General features: G+C 39.0%; 1 long non-coding RNA gene across 2 annotated transcripts; it reads right to left on the bottom strand.

Annotated features, from left to right (window-relative positions):
• Positions 1 to 1,656: 1,656 nt before the first annotated feature.
• On the bottom strand, positions 1,657 to 6,579 carry LOC113027297 (uncharacterized). 2 transcript variants are annotated; one of them, XR_003273019.2, is made up of 3 exons: positions 6,367 to 6,578; positions 3,491 to 3,632; positions 1,657 to 2,205 (listed from the first exon to the last, which is right to left on the bottom strand). It is a non-coding gene; the product is annotated as an uncharacterized LOC113027297 (long non-coding RNA). The 2 variants fall into 2 exon arrangements; XR_013910377.1 differs by lacking the exon at positions 3,491 to 3,632 and having other exon boundaries at positions 6,367 to 6,579.
• Positions 6,580 to 13,406: the final 6,827 nt, after the last annotated feature.

Raw genomic sequence — 13,406 nt, 5'->3', positions numbered from 1 at the left:
TATTTTTGGAAATTCTAAAAAAAGAAATGGGAAAAATGCATTTTTAAAATGGGCTGCCAAAAATACTGTTTAAATTCCTTGCTAAAGGTTCTGTTATGTGTAGACACAAAAAATCTAGGTTAGTGTTCATGGCTTAATTACAAACAAAAAAAATCCTCTGAAAATGTCCTGAATTGAAAATGAAAAACTTTGAAAGATCTTCAGATTTATCAAGGCTAGTTAAAAAACAACAACAGAGATTACAGGAATGTCTGGCTCCTAGATAAGTGAAAAATTGTGCCTTAATCAGCTTGAAACTGTGACTTAAATCAGTGGTTCGTAAAAGGAGGTTTGCAAAATTTTGCTCTAAATCAAGCTCTCAATTTACCGGTCGATCTACGTCCCTACCCTCACCTATGGCCACGAGCTGTGAGTAGTGACCGAAAGAACGAGATCGCGGATACAAGCGGCAGAAATGAGCTTCCTCCGAAGGGTGGCTGGCCTCTCCCTTAGAGATAGGGTGAGAAGTTCGGCTATCTGGGAGGGGCTCAGAGTAGAGCAGCTGCTGCTCCACATCGAAAGGAGCCAGCTGAGGTGGTTCGGGCCTCTGACAAGGATGCCCCCTGGGCGCCTCCTGGGTGAGGTGTTCCAGGCATGTCCCATCGGGAGGAGGCCCCGGGGCAGACCCAGGACACGCTGGAGAGATTATATCTCTCGGCTGGCCTGGGAACGCCTTGGTATCCCCCGGATAAGCTGGAGGAGGTGGCCGGGGAGAGGGAGGTCTGGGCCTCTTTGCTTAGGCTGCTGCCCCCGCGACCCGACCTTGGATAAAGCGGATGAAGATGGATGGATGGATGGATGATAAAATCATGTTGTATCATTAAAAAATGAACCTATGCACCAGTTACGCCTGTTTGTTTGTTTTTTTAAACAAGCAGTCCATCTTTTCTTCATCTTCATCAGAGTGCAACAGACTCTTGCTGTTATTGGGTCATTAGCCAACAAGCACTGAGCTATTGTGAGGTAACTCCAAGTTGAGATAAATTGAACTGGAGTTAGGATTATGAGAGGATCTTTGGAAAAAGGTTCACCATTGCAAGATTACCATGGATCTGGAGCAGCCAGGGATTGAACGTCCAACCTTCCATGACAGTAGAGGACCTGCTCTTCCTCTAAACTACAGCTACCTCTTATGAAAAAATTATTAATTATTAATTTTAATTAGTTATTTAACTTCGAAAGCTAGAAACATGGCCACGAGAAACGAGTGAAAGTGTGAATTATTTTATTACACACATGTATCTCTGCAGAAATTATTCTTCCTAATTATTTCATATGGAAACATGTTTTTCGGAAAAAGAGGAATGCCACTGAAGACTGTAAATACAAATTTCTTTAAACTGATGAAAAACAAAGCAAAACCATGCTTCAGAAGAACTACACAGCAAAGCTGGTTTAAGTCGTGATGATTTGTTTTAGATGCGATTTCATGTCTCACAGGAGAAGGCAGACAAAAGGTAAATATGGAAATGAAGCTACAACAAAGACATCTGCCTGGTGGAAAACAAAAAGAAAATCTATATATATATATATATATATATATATATATATATATATATATATATATATATATAGCACACGCACAGATACACATATATCAACACACACAATCATACAAATGGTCAAAAACTGTTTATTGTTAGATGCTGCAGCAGCACGGCTCATCTATCATTCATGCCAATAGAGCACAGTGAATTGAAGTGAAATTAAGAGAAATAGCAAGGGAGCAAAGGAAAAGGAAAAACAGAACAAATCTGACTTGGCTTTGATTGAATCCTGCACAGACAGTGGCCAGATACACCTGGGTTCCTCTGTTCATCTGAATCCAGATATTACCCCTGAATATAAAACATCAGAAGCTTGACAAGCTGCCTCCAGTGTTTCTGAGATAAGGTGGTGTTTCTTCAGAGGCAGATCAGATTTTTTTTCCCCTTTCTTTTTCTTTTTTGTATTTCACAAAGGTGCCGCTTTTTTTTTTTTTCCAGAGCTAGGTTGCCATCTCATGCGATTACATGTGGAGGGAAGAAAAGTACGCACAGAAACACATGCAAAAAGCATTCACTGAAACAAGCAAATCATTTGAAATGAATGTCCCCTTCACTCTGCCCAGATCAAAAGCATCTTAGGTAACTGGTAAAAGTTCTTCTGTAGCACGGCAGTCTCAATCTGGAAAAAAAAATGTTTCCATCACTACAAAATGAATGTTGACAAATGCAAACACATACAGGAGACTTCCCACTGAGGAGTGTGAGCCCACCTACACGGCTAAGATTACTTATTTAAAGCAGATATATTATCTCACAGCTCAAAAGCCACACTGTTCCCAACAGCTACTTGGAGCTGTCGTTGTTGATTTACACTCATTAGTTCAAAAACTCACTGGATCATTAAGGTGTTGTTTTCCTCACTGTTCCATTATTACGGACACCCAAATGTCAATCTACTCAGCAAAAAGCACTCACTGTTGTACCGCTCTCCTGACCTCCTTTAGAATAATTCATATTATTCATATTATTGATTAATTGAACCAATATTTTAAAAAATGTATTCATCACTTCATAAGACCTATTGGCACTGATTTGGCATTCCTCAGCCTTTCCTCCCCATTTCCTTTCCTTAAGAATGGCTACTTGACAACCACTCTTCCACTGAAATACTTTCTGATGAACTTTGAAGATCTACTGAAAGGTCAGATGCATCTCTCAGGTCCTGTGTCTGGTCTTTGCTTGATTTTCTTCCTGTTTCTTGACATGACTTTGGGATACTGTAGAAAAAAAACTAAAAACACAAGAAAGTCTGATTCCTTGAAGCAAGATATAAAGAAATGAGGAAGATTTGTGCACAGTGCATGACAGTTTGAAAGAACAGACTGTTCACTGTTTACTGTGGCAGTGCACCATGTTCCCTTTTTCTTTACTCTTTTCCCTTTTCAACCAACTAAAAGTTAAACACGTGGAATTCACTGGTTGCTGATCATTTTTCATAAAGTGTTGCCTGTTAACAACTGGTTCATGTGTACAATGTTGTTTGTTGCAATATTATTTTAAACTAAGACTTTTATTCATTAATTACACAAAAAGAGAAGGGTGTTTAGGCATCCCCATTAATATACACTCAGTAATGTCAATAATAATGTGATTACTCAGTGAAAACATGTTTTTAGAAATATTTGCAAATTACTTAAAACCGAATTCATAAAATGTGCCTGAGGCTGTGCCACTTAACATTTTGGTCAGGTCCATCCTGTTGCTGTGTTTATCTGCCTACCTTTAACTGCGGTAAACAGAATAAAATGTTTTGAAAGACACAAATCTTTGCATATAAGAACCCACATTTAGCAGTGCATGTCAAGATAAAAACCAAGCCTCACGTCTGCGTTGTAGTCCTACATGATAAGATTGTGGAGAAGAGTAGCCTCAAAAACTTCTAAATGGTTACCACAACCACTTACCCTATCAAATAAGTAACTGGCTGATGAGGTCATGACATCATCATCTACTGATTTGTCTTGCTGACACTGACTTGGGCACTTTGTGCCCCCAGGATCACATCTGAAGCCAGAATGGGACAAACTGGCAGGGAAAATTTTGGATCTGTGGATATAAAGTATAAATATAAATAAAACCACTGAAATAAATCCAGAACTGATATTGATACTTTTGAATTACATTATACATCGGGTGGGCTTGTGAAAGTCAGTGCTAATATTAGCTGTGTTATTGATGTTCTACAATAACTAAAACACTTATGAATCAGAGTCAGTCTTTTTGGACTTTTGGAAGAGCATGAAACAGGAAATGGTGACATAGGCTACCACACAGCTGTCAGGTAGCTTAGCCTGGGCAAAGTGCTAAAAGGACTACAGGACCTGCAGAAATTCAAGAGTTTTAAAGGACATTCCAGAGGGCTCATGTTGTAGAGTAAAAGGCAGATCTTGTATTTGCTATTGATGTGACTGTACTAATGACTTGAGTAAATACCAAATTGCAAGGCAACGGCCTATTTGCAAAATAGTAAAAGCTTCAATGAGAAACCTGCAGCTTCTTTCAATTCAGTTCAGCTCATAGAACAACATTCTCAATCACATGCAAACATTGATGGCAGGAGCCATTACAGCCCTGCACGATGGGTTTGCAAAGCAATTTGAAGACTTCAAAACAGAAATGCACATGACTCAATATCCTTTCACTTGCAGTGTGGATAATGCATCCAGTGATGTTGAGCTTGAACTCACTGACCTGATTCACTTGTTGCAGAACACTTCTAGCCAGGATCACTCCTGTATTTTTATTCTTTTTTCAAAGAGGAGAGCTTTCCACACATTAGAAGGCTCAGAAGATGTTGCTTCTCTTTGTTCTTCATATGTGAGAAAACATTCTCAGTGATGAAGTTTAAGAAATACAGATGGTCTGTCAGTGATGATCACCTGTCCACTGCCCTCCACAACAGTCCCAGGCTTTCATGTGGACTCTTGGAATAACTGATTGCTCACCTCTGCCATAATGTGTGCCTCAAGGAGCTTCTACGAGGTAATGAATAGAGTGTCTGAAGGATTTGTAAATAAGTTAATCCAAGTTTTACTTTTAAAGAAATGTGAAAAATAAAAAATCTGAAAACGTGTTTTTACTTTGTCGTAATGTGCTACTGAGTTTTGATTTGTTTTTCACTCTAAATATAATCCTCTGACTACATAGTGCATAGCTTTTGGAGTATTGGTGCATTAAATTAAAACTAAAGAGCCTGATGCTCTGTAAAAATGACTCATTGCTGTTATATCAGCATAAAAAACAACAGCAAAATAAAAGCAAAACGTTGTGTTCAAAAAAGGTGGTTTAGATGTTTAGATTCACCACTAGAAAAACAAGTAGTCATGCAACAGAGCAACAGATAAAAAATAAATAAATAAAATAATAGAAAATATCCACTGAGCAGCAGTTCTCTGGGCAAAAATGCCTTTTTGATGTCAGAGATCAGAGGAGAAAGGCCAGACTGCTTCAAGCTGATAGGAAGACAACAGTAACTCAAATAACCACTTGTTACAACCAGGGTATAAAGAAGAACATCCCTGAATGCACAACATGTCAAACCTTGAAGCTGATGGGTTAGAGTAGAAAAAGATCACATCAGGTGGTCTAGAGAACCCAATAAAGGGGCTGGTGAGTGAATTATTTTATTATACTTCCCTTCCAATCTTAATTCTGACAGTACCATTATAAACTATCTCCATATGTGAAGTTAAGTTTCAATAGAATATTACTGAATTCTCAATAAGTGGGTAATTCAAGAAGAAAGTAAGAAGGTTTTAAGCAATCTGTCAGAATTTATTATTATTTATATACTGTCCAGTCATGACAGCAGTCACCTAGATGCACTTTATATTGTGATGATCCTACAAGAGAAAACCCTCAACAGTCATGTGAGCAGACAACAGTATGAAGGAAAACCTCCCTTTTAACAGGAAGAAACCTCCAGCAGAAACACGCAAAGAGAGGGAAATCCATCTTTTGCAACCTCTGCGAGTTAGAGGAGGGAGAGAACACTAACTCATTTTAGTTCATTAGCATAAAAAGAAAAATTAGCTAACCGAAACTATTTTTGTGTATGTTTGAAACACAAACAGACAAAAGATATTGGACATATCCTGAATTTAGGTACCCTTAAAAAATAAAAAATAAAAAACTCTTTGGCTTCATATAAATGGTATATGGCATTCATACAATAATACTCAAAAAGACCAAAACTAACACAGAAACTAATAAAAGCAAAAACAAAAACATTTTTTAAAAATAACACAAACTAAGCTGAAATGTAAAATAACCCAAATTAAAACCCAGGAGTCAAAATAAATGAAGAAGTAATTAGAAAACATTAAACCATTATAACTCTAATGTGTTGCCTGTTAATGGATTTGTACACCAGCTTATTCCTTTATAATGTCCACTCTAAACAAAGGTCACGTTCTCTGTAATGTCAGTTCCCATAATTATAATGTGCTGTCTGCCTCCTGGATCATTTTTCTTTTTTTACAAATCTGAAAAAAAAAAAGTGCGTTCAATTTCGGTGCCTTCCAATGCTAAGAAAATTATCACTATCTTTGCTGTGACATTCAGCACAGCCAGTCATCAAATCAATACCTCCATAATGATGCCCTGTGAGGATTTTGATAGAAATGGGAGAGGATTAGACTTCTGAAGACAGCTTCTTCAGCTCCATCTAACTGATTGAGAAGCCACAGGCAAAGACTGCAGTCATAATCCAGATTCAGGTACTGCAACATTGCAGCCATTTCTCACAGTTTTCTCTGATAAAATCTCATCCTACACTTACCTGCAGCAGCTCCTCTGTCATTTTCACCCAGTTACATCAGCAGCTCTAGGTGTTAAACCTAAAAGAGAGGCCCCTGCCACTTGGTCATGCAAAATTGATGATTATAAAGTTCTGAATGGACATAGCAGTGTGTTTGCTGCTAAATGTGTACTGTATGGAGGCCTGCAAATGCGTCAACAGCCTGTGAAGGATCTGGATTATAGCTCTGCTTCCTCCGTCTAATGAGTGGAAACCTTAATCCACAACTAGCAGCTGCTAATTCCTGACTCACCTCCTATTTGCTTGTAAACCAGCAAGCTAGTATTGAGTAAGAGTATGCTGGCACAGTCTCTCTATACTAAAGTTCAGTAGAAATTAAAATTCATGATAAGATGTCAGTATATACTGTAAATTCTTGGTGTTTTGACCTGAATATTTAGGTCAGCTACCGTAAAGAAGAAGAATCTAAGTTCACCTTTATAGGGGACCTACTGTGCTCGTTACCAGCTCTTGGAGTCTACTAGAGTAGCTATGCATGAGTCACATTTCAAAGAAATCCTTATTTGCCTTATTCTGGGCCTTGAGGCAGACCCTCAGTTCATCAGCTCTGAAAAATATATTTCTTTGCCTGAAATGACATTATTATCGTGACATCATACAGAGAAAAAATAGAAAAAACGGTCCAAAGCATGGCTTTCAGTTGATACAGGTTATTCATATTCATGTTGACATCATTAATTCAAAATGAATGATTGCAAATTCCCTTTATAGTATAAAATGGGTTTGTCTTTTTTTCATCTGCAGAGATGGCACTAGCATGCCTGGACAATGCTAGCATGAACCGGTGCAGACAAGCAAGCATGCACACCAGCATACCCACATAGATACCTTTGCTCTCCAGCTTTGACACACATGCATGCATATATGCATCTATTTGCATATACATTTGCTATATGTTTATATTTATATATACATACATGCAGGGGAGCTGTCAGCCCATGCGAGAATGCTATAGAAGTTACCATATCATTCACCCATCCCCTTTGAAAAAGCCTGGCCACAAACACACCATTTTATTTGTCCTTAGAATTTGGGCTCACTGCGGCTGACAAGTGTGATGTCCTTTTACACACCGGCTGAGGGGGGAGAAAGTGCTGACATGGACACTTGTCCCATGAATTTCGTGCCATACGAGAATCTGCTGACGCCGCCAACTGTCTCAGGAAGAAATCTTAACAAAGAAGTGAAATTAAATGCCGACAACTTCTTCTGTGCTTCCTGGAGTTACAACCAGGCTTTAATATTTCATAGCCGCTTCCATATACTTTTATTGACATCAGACCTTTTGAGGATCAGGTTTAAGGAATCAAGACAAAGGACGACATCTGTGAATAGTATTCCTTTACGGATTATGACCACGAGTCTCGGCTTGTTTTTGCATCATGAAGAACCTTTTGATTTGTGTCAAATATTTCATGAATGTTTAAATATCCATTATTTTGTATTTTGGAGAAAAATCATTCATTAGACAGTGCACTACGGGATCAAGTTAACTGTTGTGAATTGCAATTTTTTTAAATTACATGGGTTACAAAAAAAAATGTTTTATGTATTTGTATAAAATTTATAGCAAAACACTTTTCAAACACTTTTAAAACATTACATTTTTCTTTCTGCTGTTATATTATTGCTTTAACCCTGTTTGAGTGATGAGCACATGGCTACAGTAAAACAACTATAACAAATCTAGCATATTTTTTTAGATAAAGACTTGTTGTGACTCTATTAAGGATCAGAAAATGGTGCATTGCCCACAATTGGTTGAACAATAACAGCAACAAGTCAGTGGAGGGAACTGGTCAAACAAGAAATATGGGTCACCATGCAGCCTGGAGCCATGGATCTGATTCACAAGATCTGGCCTGAAGGAAAAATTCACCCCAATATGAAATTCACAAATGTGGGGTCTCCCGTCTCAAACTGACATGGACATTTTCAAGCATCACTGCCAGTTTTCTGTCCTGAAATTAAAACACAAAAATAGTAATGATTAAAAAACATGTAAAAGTGGTTATTTTTATAAAATGTATGTATGTATGCAGCATTTAGTTCCTCCTAAGCCCAGTGTTTGTTGTGGTTTTCCCCCCCTCGGGATGGTGCGAGATTTCCATTTATTTCTCTTGATTGCATGACATCCTTGGTGGAAAGATGTGACCTTGGAGAGACAGTGGTATTTTGTAAGCACCGTGAGTGCATCACAGATTTGCTCTTTATGTGCTGTATCCCCTCATATGATGGCACTTACAAATTCATGGCTTTAATGTACAACGTTATTCTCACCGCGCTTTCCTCTCTTTTTACTGACAGCTTACATTATGTAATAATATAGAATTGTTGGAATGAAATCTTAAATCTTAACAGGCAGAGGCCCTCTGAGGCTTGAGGTGGGGTATAGACACAGTTATTCAGTCAGTCTGCTCAGTATGCTTGATTCATGTGAGTTTCTCTGGTTAGGCTGTAGGCAGGCATCTTATAGCAACATTTGTGCAGTTTAGTCACACTACAACTGTGTCTCCATGGATGACAGTGCTGGCATATTGAAACATCTGGTACTGCTATGCACGACTTTAAATGACTTCAATAATCCTCTGACTCTTCAGAGTGCCACCAGAAGATCGAAGTTTTTATTTTCCAGTCTAATGTTGTTGTTTTCTTACAGTCACCAACCTTAATTATTCAGAGGTAATAATGACTTAAATGTTCCTGTAACATTTAAGTCCTGCTGTTGTGTACAAATTTATTGGTTGGCAGAATTTCTGCAGATATTTATCATTTGGTGTCTCTGAGATGCTCGTAGCTTTGACAAAAAGGCAATATTTGACACACTGTAAATGATAATGTACTGGTTTAACCTTTTTTAATATAATCAGCTGCAAAAGCCCTTCACTTTGTGTTTAGAACCAATTAGAAAATAGATGGTAAGTAGGATGGAACAAATAAATGTGAAAAACAAAAGCCTCTCCTTCACTAGTACCTACTCAGCTCAGTTTGACACGACTCAGCTCTACTCATTTTAATTCTAATTTTGGTTGTTTTCCATCACAACTGAGTGCCACGTAATGTGTGTGGGGTCATTACCGCAATGTGGCCAAAAGTCCCATGAGAAAAAGCATTTCAGGTACAAGTACAAAGTTTTTACCTTTCATGAAATCATTTTTTTTCTAATCTTTACTAGGTCTTAAATATAGGTAAATATAGCCTCAGATAAACAATAACACATGACCTATTAAATCATGTTATCATTTATTATTGTTATTTACTTAGTAAAGATTAAGGAAAAATGCAGAAGCTGGGTGAAAAACTATGTGCAGTCTTACGGAATCAAGAGGGTAGGAAGCAGTCAGCTGCTGCTAATCAAAAGCACTGGATTAAATGATCACCACCAAGTGTGAGAACCTCTATAAAAGCGGAAGGAGTTTGCTGTTCTGGAGTATTCAGGCATGTGTTAACACAAAGGCAAGCAGGAAATACAACAGCGATTATGTCTTAGAGAAACAGTTGTTGCTCCCCATCAATCTGTAAAGGGTTATAAAAAGCCATTTCCAAGCAATTTAAAGTCCATCATTCTACAGCGAGAAAGATTATTCACAAGTGGAAAACATTCAAGGCAGTTTCAGTTTTCCCAGGAGTGGACATCACTAAAAATTCACCCCAAGGTCAAATCATGCAAAGCTCAGGAAAACACTCAAGAGCTGCATCTTAGACTCTGCAGGCCTCAGTTAGCATGTTAAATGTTAAAGGTTCATGACAACCACAGGACCCAGGCACCTTGCAATCACTGAGTTGTTCACAAACTTCTATGTATACCAGCGTATTCTTGTCAGATACAAAGCCATCTGTCCGACAGCTAAAGCAGCAAAATATCATAATTTTTTTTTAAATGTAAATCCTTTTGATTACTCCTGCTAACAAATTACCAAGCAGCCATTCAAACAAAGTCTTCTGATTCATTGGAATAGAGAATGTCAGTTAATATAGTAAGTTTAAAATGAAATGAACTCCACAAAACTTCAAAAATACTTTGAATTTGCTCGACTTCTATGCCATCTGCCAAGGTGCAACATTGTCCATGGTCAAATAATTTAATAGAAGATAAAAAAAAAGATAAAAATGTTGAGGATTATAAAGTGCTATGCAGTATTTTGGCAACTGATAATCCATACAAAGTGACTTTCATGTCTTATTTCACACCCAGTTATGCAGCCACCTTCACATCTTGCAGCTTCAAAAAGGTGGAAAACTATTACGTATCTCGTGTTGCAAGTGTGCTGCAGTGAAAAATAGATGTCTGTGACAGCAGCATTTGAGTAGGAGCTCTTCCTTGGTTCGAAACTGAATTTCTTTGAGGTCCTCTTTACATTGAAATGCTTTTATTAATATCTTATAGTCACATTTAACTTAAAAAATGAAATTCAGTAGACCAGCCAGTCTCTGAGTCAAGCACAGCCAGTGAATCTTCTTTAGTGGTGTGCAACACCTTGCGTGACACGCATCCGACTCAGACTTATATAACCCAGCATAACCCTTGCAGACCACAAATTGTTGAAAGTAGCGTAGCTTGGATCCCGTGAGATTTTTGTATCTGGCAAGATAAATAAGCAGTGGCCAAGCAGCGAGCACAGTAATGGAGAAAGGAGAAGCACGTGTAAGCGAACCACCTAGTAACACCAAAGAGAAAGAAAATGAGAGGCTAAAGGAAGAAAAGGAGCTAAGATGAGAACTAGAGAGGATGATGAAAGCTCCCACTGATGGTAGTGAATATGTAATTTACACTATGAATATTGTATTGTTAATATATTGATATATTTTTATGCAGAGGCACTACATGTTCACTAAATGAACAACAGAAAACAGTTCAGACTGAGCTTCTTTGTGCCAAAAGAATTTCAGTCAATTTGAATCCTCTTTTATTAGAAAATAGATATGTTGGATGCTTTGGTGCTCTAAGGAAGGCCATCCCTTTATGTACACTCTTGACTCTCCAAAAGATAAAGATAAAAATGTGAAAAGAATCATTCATCAAAAGCAAAAGTGATGAGTGTGAAGTTGAAAACATAAAACATTTCTCAGTGATTGGGGTTTGATTGTTAGCCGTGGATGTTGGTGCCTTGTTTGTCTCTCTCCTACACTCTGAACTCTCCTTGTAGTAGCTGAGATGCTTTTAAGGAGGGCTGACAGGAAAATGGATTAAATGGGGTTTGCTGACGGAATACATATCAAATCTGAGGGCATGCAATTGTTGGCTGCGGGTTTTGCAAGGCTTATGACTCCTGCTGAGGGTGTGGATCCATCACTACTTGCCTGCTCTCCTCTTCTCCTCGCTATTCAGATGTGGAGGAAGAGAGAAAGAGGAGAGCTGGAGGGAAAAGGAAAGAGCTCTTGATCACCTGCTTTGTCTGAAGTGAGTCACCTTGCAAATATATGAATAGCAAATGCAGGAAAAGTAATCTGGTGGCGCACTGGTACATCCTTCTATTTGCATACCTGCCAGCCCTTGTAGTTAGCTCCTGCATTTCAGGACTTGGCACCTTAGATACGCTTGGGTATGCATGGATTTTCTTCCTTTTTTCAACAGCTCTGTCCATTTCTTCTTCTATTTCACCCTCCTTTGTCTCCTTCTCAGCCCCGTCCATCTTTTCTCCTCATCTATTTGCTTCTTTTCTTCTCCACCCCATCCCCCCACCTCACTCACCCTTTTCCCCTCATGTCTCCCTCAGACATCAGGGCGTATTTCCCCCCCGGCAGGATGCATGACAAGGGAGCAGGTGGAACGGAGAGCAAATGACAAATCTCTCTCTCGCCATCTCTCCCACTGTCCTGCCAGAGGCCCTCTTTGGCTGTTTCCTCCCTCCTTCCAGCACCTTTCCATCCTATCTGACCGCATTGATATTCAAATCTGCCCCGGCTGCGTTCCATCTCCTCTCATCGTGAAGGTCTCACCAAACCAAACCAAAGAGAGAGGAAAAAAGTTCCCCACTTTGACTCAACAGTTGGATATATGAAATTGACTTATGCTATGGTTTGTGCTTTGCAGACTCATTTCCATGTTACTAACCTAAGGTCACTGATTAAATCAGCTGAAGGTGGTTAATAAAACACTTTCAGACTGCTTAAGAAAAAAATATCCAACCCCATTCTCTTCTGTATATCTCAGATCTGTGGGTATATTGTGTGTCCATATGTCTGTCTGCATGTAGCTGCTTCTGCAAACACAATTCTCAGCTAGAGATGAGTTCGAAAAGACTGTTTGTGTGTCTGTTGCTGTTACTGACTTTGTCCCACGTGGCATGTGAGTGGAGCCAACGTCTCACATCTGGCCATGAGCAATCATTATCTTTGCCTTCTTCTCTCTGATGAATCTGCCCCAGCTCCTCGGCGAGGAGCTGGGCTTTATTTAATGGGCTCTTTCAGCCGTGGTTTGCTAGGCGGAAGCCTCTTACAAACCCATTTAAAGAAGGGTCTATGGATTTCATGGCTCCCCGGGCGCTCTCTCCTTCTTTCAATAAGGTGAAGTCCAAGGCTTTATCCATCAGTCAATGGGCCAGGGGAACAGTGGATGCAGCAGTTTTTAATCCCAGAGATGACACTGTCCACTATATGCTTGGCTGTTCTCTGATAGGAGGGCCTTCCTTTCGCAGCTCTCACCTGGGGACTTTAAAGTTCCTGTGGCAGAGCAGATTTATTGTTGCATAGATGGGGATAAAGACTGGGCACCTTGGACTGTGCCAGCAGACAGAAACATAGATAAAAGTACGAGGGAGCGACAGAGAAAGAAGATGCAAGCAGATTTGGGTGAAGTAGTATGCGTAGATTTTATATTGGCTGCACAAAATGTCTTTACTTTCTGCCTTTGCATCATCTATGTACTGTCAACATCAATTTCTGCCAAAAGTTGTATGTGTAATTGAGATGGCCTATGAGACAAGGACAACATAATAATATAATACTAACAACAGTGGAAGGTATTTGTGTAACACCTCTCGCGCTTAAGATGTACCTCA

The sequence above is a fragment of the Astatotilapia calliptera genome, chromosome 7 (genome assembly GCF_964374335.1).
Source record: "Astatotilapia calliptera chromosome 7, fAstCal68.1, whole genome shotgun sequence".
NCBI classification, from domain to species: domain Eukaryota; kingdom Metazoa; phylum Chordata; class Actinopteri; order Cichliformes; family Cichlidae; genus Astatotilapia; species Astatotilapia calliptera.
This window is presented reverse-complemented; position numbering and strand designations above follow the sequence as displayed.